Genomic DNA, 7,869 nt, shown 5'->3' with positions numbered 1-7,869 from the left:
AGAGCATCATTTAAAAAAATATATGAAAGAAACAATCATTATGAAGGGAATTATGGTTACCTTTGCAACCAGCTCCCCCTTTGCCAATAAAATAACTTTCAATTCTTCAAGTTGCTCCTAGAAAATAAAATGTAATCAATCACCTCTTCCAAAGAGTAACACATCTGGCAAATATGTGGCAATGTGTACTACTCAAGTAACTAGAGGATATTTTCAAGCAAGCATTTCAAATCAAGACGGTCCAGAGGTACTGTTGCCTGCACTACTGAAATGGTGAAAAGTGCTTAAAAATGACGCCAGAAAAAAAAACTGCAGAGGAACTGTCTTGTGTTTTATGTGCTTAAGATTTTAAAACCAGCCTTCTTAACTCTGAAACTACTTAAAGGCACATTCAGTAGTATAGGATAAACCCTTCCAACACAGATATGTTTATTAATGATCTTTTTTTTTGTTTATTGATGATTGTATGAAGTAAAAATAAACTGGTTTGAGGGTCCACCTCCTGGCTTGCTCGACGAGGAAGCAGAGCCCCCATAACAGATAGTACCAAAGTATAGTTACAAAGATGCTGTTGGGGGAGGCGGTTGGATCCAAATAAATCAAACGCAAGGAAAGCTAAGTTACTTGACTATGTTTTTCTGATATGCCGGAATTGGATGACATAATGTGCGTGCAAGGGGTAGTCCTTACACCTGAAGCTGTGAACTTCATAACTCAAAAGCAACCCTCTCTTCCATTTAGGTCATCCGGTATTGTTTTAACAGTAAACTTTAAGAAGGGAACTGAAGGTAATGTTGGAAATGCTCACCTGCGTTGACTTCTGGAACTCTTCAAAGCATATACAGCATAATAAAATCTATTTCACCTACCTCCAGTTCATGCACAGTAGCATTCAGTTGGTTAATTTTTTCCTGGTCAGCTTGTCTTTGTAGAAACATTTTACCCATCTATCAAGAAAGAGAATACAGAATGTATTTTCTGAAAGTGAGATACATGAAAGGAAATGTTCAGAAAAAAAAAGAACTATCTACCCTACAGAAACTTATACTGGACACTGAAAGTCATGATAGTGAATTTTTGAAGCAGCACTACACACCTCGTCAGTGAGTGAGTTAATTTTTGCTGTCAGCATTTCATTTTTCTTTTCCTAGGATTGAAGTACAACAAATGATGTTATTATAATTATTATTATTTAAATGTTGATATGTCTATTGCATAAAGTCCAATGTCACAACTGTGTCCATACACTATAACATAAAATATATAATTCACAGAATTATTATTAAACCAGTTATTTTATTTTAAGGCACAAACCTGGGGTAGAGCGCCTTTACACAGATTAAATGTTGGTCTTTATTTTCAGTAGTTTCCATCAAGTATACTTAGTTCTCTCCACATTTGTGAGTTTATACTTAAGCAGTTTAATTAAATTCTCTCTCTCTCTCTCTCTCTCTCTCTCTCTCTCTCTCTCTCTCTCTCTCTCTCTCTCTCTCTCTCTCTCTCTCTCGTTAGTATTCAAGTTAGTAATTTAGTAAATTAAGTTAAATCTTTTTTTGTTAAAATGGGTTTAATGCATCCCCTGCAGTTTAAACAGATGAAAATGTGTATATTGCTGAAAACACACGCTGTCATTTAGCAACAGTATGAGTTAGACAATCTCAGGAAGGTCTGGTGCTGATTTACCAGTTGTTTTATGTCCGTTTCTAATTTGGTGTTCGTGATTTTTTTCTTTTTTAAAGCCCCCCTAATTTCCTCCAGTTCCTCTCCTATACTTGCAGCGTGGGTCATAGTGTGCTGGATCCTTCATATTTCACCCCCAAATGTGGAAAAAAACAAAACATACACATTTGCAGATTAAAAAACTTTTCAGAATCTTGAGAACTGCTACAGTACTGTACATTTGTAAGACTAGGGGTGCATACTGTACTTGCTCAATATTCTTTTATGGGCAGCAAATACAACCCTTACTTTTGAGAATGTTTATCATGACGTTATTGTTGAAGTCTTGCTGACTGTGACTAAACTGACTTGCAACAGTTTGCAGTATATATATATATATATATATATATATATATATATATATATATATATATATATATATATATATATATATATATATGTGTGTGTGTGTGTATATATATATATATATATATAAAATAAAGTATGGTGAAAGCATAGGTGAGCATAGGCACAGGAATGATAAAGCAGGGTAAAGAAGCATGGCAAACTAAATGTGCAGCATAACCATGGGGAAAAAATTGGGAAAACTGAAAAAAAACAGCCCACTTTCTCATGCAATTTTTCAGTAGTCATGGAATAGAATGGAAACTCAATTGCACCTCTTTATCTGACTTCTGAGAGCCACGTTCTCCTCCAGGAGATGTGTGTTAGTGTTATCTGACATCTCCACTGTTTTGTGAAGTTCTTCATTCTCCATGGAAAGCCTCCTTTTGGAATGCACAAGTTCTGCAATGCCATCGCTCTTCCCAACCCATTTCCTTTTTGAGACGATAAAGCAATGTTAAATCTTAACAGACAATAAAGAAATGTTTTGGAAATTCCTATAATATTTGAAGTCAGCTAACCATCAAACAATTTCTCCTTACCCCAAGATATCCATATGCTTCCTTTGAATTCCTAACTTTACATAGCTATCTTTTAATACCTGCCCTTAACATAACTATTGCAAACCATTAAAACAACGGAATATGTGCAATACATGGAATTTGATATTCAGGATCCCTTTAAATATTGCAGGACATTAGTTTTGGTCACTAGATGGCACTGGCTTCTTACTTTTATAAAGAAGCTTTGGCTGATCTGGCAGCAGTGTACTGTATAAGGGGGGTGTGGTAGTGTAGACGAGGCGCATAATATATGATAGGGCCTATCCAATTGAATGGCTGTTTTTTTTTTCATGTACATAAGATTAATTTAGCTAATAAAAACATGTAATGCCCACCGTAAAAAAGAAAAACAAAAACCACCTGAAGCTGGATCACCTTTAACAAACATACATTTAGATCTACTAACCACAGGGTACTTACAGGTCAGATCCATTTTCACGTCTGTGTTCTTGTTCTTGAAAAAACAGCATATGAAGTGATGTTATAAAGTAATGGATTCTACACTTAAAGTGATTACAGCTAACAAAATAACTCATACCCACCACTCACATCTATTCATTACATAGGTTTCAATGTGCAGTTTGAAAAAAAAAAAAAAAAAAAACATGTATTTTAGCGAACATCTATTTTTATTTTAACCTATGATATTTGCCACTACACTAGGTTGAAGAAATCTGGCTAGCCTTGCTTTCAGATTGTCCTTTACTTGGAGAGTGAAATTGTCCCCTCCCCTTCAGGGCCTTCTTTCCTATCAGTAACCAACCGACTGCGTCTCTTAATGACTGACATGCTTTGCACCCAGTAAGATGATTTGATCCTGAAAACACTGGGTGAAATGACCTGGTAAGTAAAGCAGTAATAGACTTCCTGGAAGGCAAAGCAAGCAAACTAAGAACTTACTTTAACCTTGTGTAGTACCAGATGTCATGTTTAAAAATGAAAATACATCTTTGTTATGATTTAAAGCTAATTTAATTCTATGTTGTAAGCCAATATTTAATGCTTATGGCAGTCTGTGACATCAGCATATAGTTACATGTAAAAATCCTTTACCTTTAAAATATTTTTTTTTATTTTGAAAATAATTTTTTTTTCTCTGTTTAAAAAAATAATACCTTCTACATCTTCTGTTACAGGGGTCACACGTGTTGTTTCTGAGTCACAGGTATTTTCTTCTGCTTCAAACTGACTATGGGGAGGTGGGGAAAGCAAAATGTGATTATAGCATCTCAAAAAAACAAACAAACAAAAAAAAAACTGTTCACCTTGATGTCATCTTTATCGCTCAATTTGCTCAATTATTAAAAAAATAATACTTTATCCCTGGCTACGATATCTGTTTTTGTGATTTACAACAAGTTAAAATGTTGTGTGTAGAGTGCATGTCCCTTATTACAAAATACATCATTTGAGCAGGCACAACCTGAAAACTGCACGAGATAAAACTAGACTTAAGTTGAGGGAACCCAAAGCTACTTTATGGTTTGGAACGTGGTTTCAGAACACTTAGCTTCAGGCCACTGCATGGCACGCCAGGGGAGACTTGGGGTTTGATATAGCAAAATTGCCTTAAACTCTGTCTCCCAGTCTCCTGGAACCAGGTTCGAAGCCACTATATGTGAAAAATGGCTTTGTCTTCCCTCAGCTTTAGAGACACCCTACCCACAACATATTATAGGGTTATAGGACATAGAGTGCAGTGCATGGGTTTGAGAAGTTTGTTTACACACTACACATGTTGAGACAACCCATATACAGATGCTTGATGTCCCATAACTGCGATCAGATACTTCTTTGTTGCTCACTATATGTTTTGTAACCTTTATGTAGTCCATTACGACTTTCACTGAAAAGGTTTGAAGGAAACATATGTCCACTGTAAACAATGTTTTTGAAGGAAACATACGTCACACAGGAGATTAAGGATTCCCTCAGCAATTGTCTTTTTTTTTCTCTCAATGCTAGTGATAATGTAGCATTGTAATGCTGAAGATGCAGAAACTGGATGATTGTTTTGTGTATTAACAGGAACCTACACGGCAGAAGGGAGCGAGAGTCCAGTGCCAGGCTGAGTGAGCTTGTAGGAGCCGAGCACCACTGAACCTCTTCTTCTGCATCCCTACTTTAACGGTCACTAGGATGTCACCTGTCATTGCGGCACTCTTCAATCCACTGTTTCATTTTCTCCTGAAAGGATGGGAAATCCAGATACACCCCGAGCTGCTCCTCATCCAGCTTCGTGAGCAACTTCTCCAGCTGATCATCACCAGCTCCTGTGATATTTTGCACGATTTCAAAGACTATGAAACTCAACACTTTTCCTAAAAAAAAATAAATAAATAAAATAAAAAAAATAATAAAATAATAATAAATAATAATAATAATAATGAACACAATAGTTGTAGAAATGCTTATCGCAAGATAAGGCTCCTCAAATGTTTTGGAGGTATTAAAGTATTTTATCGTATGCCAGTCAGTCGCACCTTCTTTTTTTTTTCTATCTTGCATTCGTTCAAATCTATTGACAGACTGCGCTGTTAGAAATTCTGCTGTGTTGCTAATCAGAAAATTCTGGATGACAGGGAAAGGTGTCTTGAATTGGTTGACTTCTCTGGTAACCCATGATAAATACATGTGGTATTTGCATGGTCAAAGACAGCAAGCTGCAAAATGACTGTGGTAAATTCAATAATAATCTACTGCCAGAATGTCCCTGCTTATTAATTTTACTTAGTACAGTAATAAAGATGGCCATTTCAACAAAGAAAGCTACCTGTTTCAGCCGGATCACAGATCTTGAATACTGAACTGATAATATCATCCTCATCTTCATCTGCAGCAGTACTCTGCTCTTCACAGCTGTACACGTCACAACTGCCGGTAGGCACTGTGAAAAAAACAAAACCATGAAACCTAACCCCAATCCCGCTGAAACTGCAACAGCATCAACAGAAATTATGAAAAAAAAAGATGTATTTTATATAAATATCCTAAGCATTCTCACCATTCACTGTCTGACCAACGCTTGGCGTGTCTACTAATTTATTTTTGACATCACGCTTGGACATAATACTACCGGGACAGCTCCGACTCCTGCCGTCACAGTCTCCGTTTGGTTTCTGCTCGTTCGTTATGCTCGACATGTCTTCGGTTGACTCCTTCGGGAGTCCACACACTGCACCGTTATCGTTATTGTGTCGATAGAGAAAGGGTGAAACAGAGGTACTTCTTGAACACATTTTTCATTCTTCACGGAGTCCTTGGTGAGGAATCTGGTCCAACTTTCAAAACAGAAGGCCAAGTGGAATTATGGCAAAATGAGTATCCCTTTGCATTGAAATCGGTTGTGCAACTAGTTAATCATTCATGCCAATTTATGCGTTATCTGTTATAGGCTTATACATAAAAAAGACCTAATGTCACAAAAACATTTGTTTGGCCGTTGTTGAAATGCGGGACACATGGTTGTATGTCGTTTATGACGTCCCTGCATCAAAACGTCCCGTATCTGCGGGGTTGTTACGGTAGTAAGTAGCCTACACTATAAAAAAAACAAAACAAAACAAAAAAAAAACGTATTTTTACAGACAATATAACTTAATATTGACTTAATAAAACTGCATTTTAAAAGTATTTTACACTAATATTGAACAACGTTTACCGTAATAATAATTAAAAAAAAAAAAAAAAAAAACCCTGAAAAAAACAACGTCAATATTAAAATACATTTACCTGAGAAATACGGTATTTTTTTTTTTTACAGTGTACTTTGACGCTGACCAAAACTGTGCCCCTACAAAACTGCACAACGGGAACTATACTTTGCTTCTAGAAAGATGTACATTTCGTGCTTTGCTATTATGAAACCAGAAATTGCCACGCCCGTCCAGATACAGGGTTCTTGGTAATCATCTTCCCTTTTCTGTAAGAGAGAATGAACAGATATATCAATCAAGAATAAAATGATCTTGCGATGCATTGTAAGCCTACAGACACACATACACTATTCAGCACAAACATACAGACATCGGCTTGTCTATCACAATATTTGAAACAGAAACACCAAACACACTCATTACATATTTTAAATGAATGCATATTAATCATGGATCAATAATCTCCTCCACTGGGCTGCATTCTGCAGCGGCTTGTGATGTTATTGTGATATCACATCCCCCGAAACATCCTCAATGACAGACATCCCGAATCACCCTGTCTATCAGCGGTCAAACAAGTCTGTTTGTTTGTTTGTTTGTTTACCTGCAACAATGTTATACCACTTCCAGCAATTTCGGTAATTTTCCTTGTTTTTGGACATAGATACATGGTTGTTCATTTTATAAAATAACAAACCTTACTTTTGACTTTGTAAAGTAGCCAGCCTGCAAGCAAGCCCTGCTGAAATGCTACCTGTAAGCCATCTTGCTGAAATTCTACCTGCAAGCTAGCCCTGCTGAAATGTACCTGCACGCCAACCCTACTGAAATGCTACCTGCAAGCCAGCCCTGCTGAAATGTTACCTGCAAGCTAGCCCTGCTGAAATGTACCTGCAAGCTAGCCCTGCTGAAATGTACCTGCAAGCTAGCCCTGCTGAAATGGTACCTGCAAGCCAGCCCTGCAGAAATGCTACCTGCAAGCTAGCCCTGCTGAAATGCTACCTGCAGGCAAGCCCTGCAGAAATGCTACCTGCAAGCCAGCCCTGCAGAAATGCTACCTGCAAGCTAGCCCTGTTAAAATGCTTCCTACTGTTTGAGATGCCATTCTCATCGTCTCCGAACACACCCAACAACATTCCTTGTTAAAAATGTTTTGTTTTGTTTTTTTATTTAATATATATTGTGACTTCTAATGTGTCCCATGTGTTTGTGTTCATCACCAGCAACATCAAGGCACATTTTGACAGGATGTAAGGTGGATCTAAGCCAAGGGTGGTTTACTTGACGCCATGACCAGGTGCTGTGATGTATGGCCTTAGCATTGGAAGACAAGCGTAACATGAGTTCCATTAAAGCATTGCACACAAAAGACAATATTCCTCCATCATGGGGAGCAACTACCAAGAAAAGGTGTTAAAACCAAGCCCCTCTTAAGAGAACTGGAAGCTGCTAGAGACTGGAAGATGCTGGCAGATGTTGGTCAATGGCTTATTTTTCCACCTGAGATTGTCACTACTGACCTTCGACCAGACATTGTCTTGTAGTCTGGATCAGCACGCCTTGTTCATCTGGTAGAGTTAACAGTG

The sequence above is a fragment of the Polyodon spathula genome, chromosome 11 (genome assembly GCF_017654505.1).
Source record: "Polyodon spathula isolate WHYD16114869_AA chromosome 11, ASM1765450v1, whole genome shotgun sequence".
NCBI lineage: Eukaryota > Metazoa > Chordata > Actinopteri > Acipenseriformes > Polyodontidae > Polyodon > Polyodon spathula.
This window is presented reverse-complemented; position numbering follows the sequence as displayed.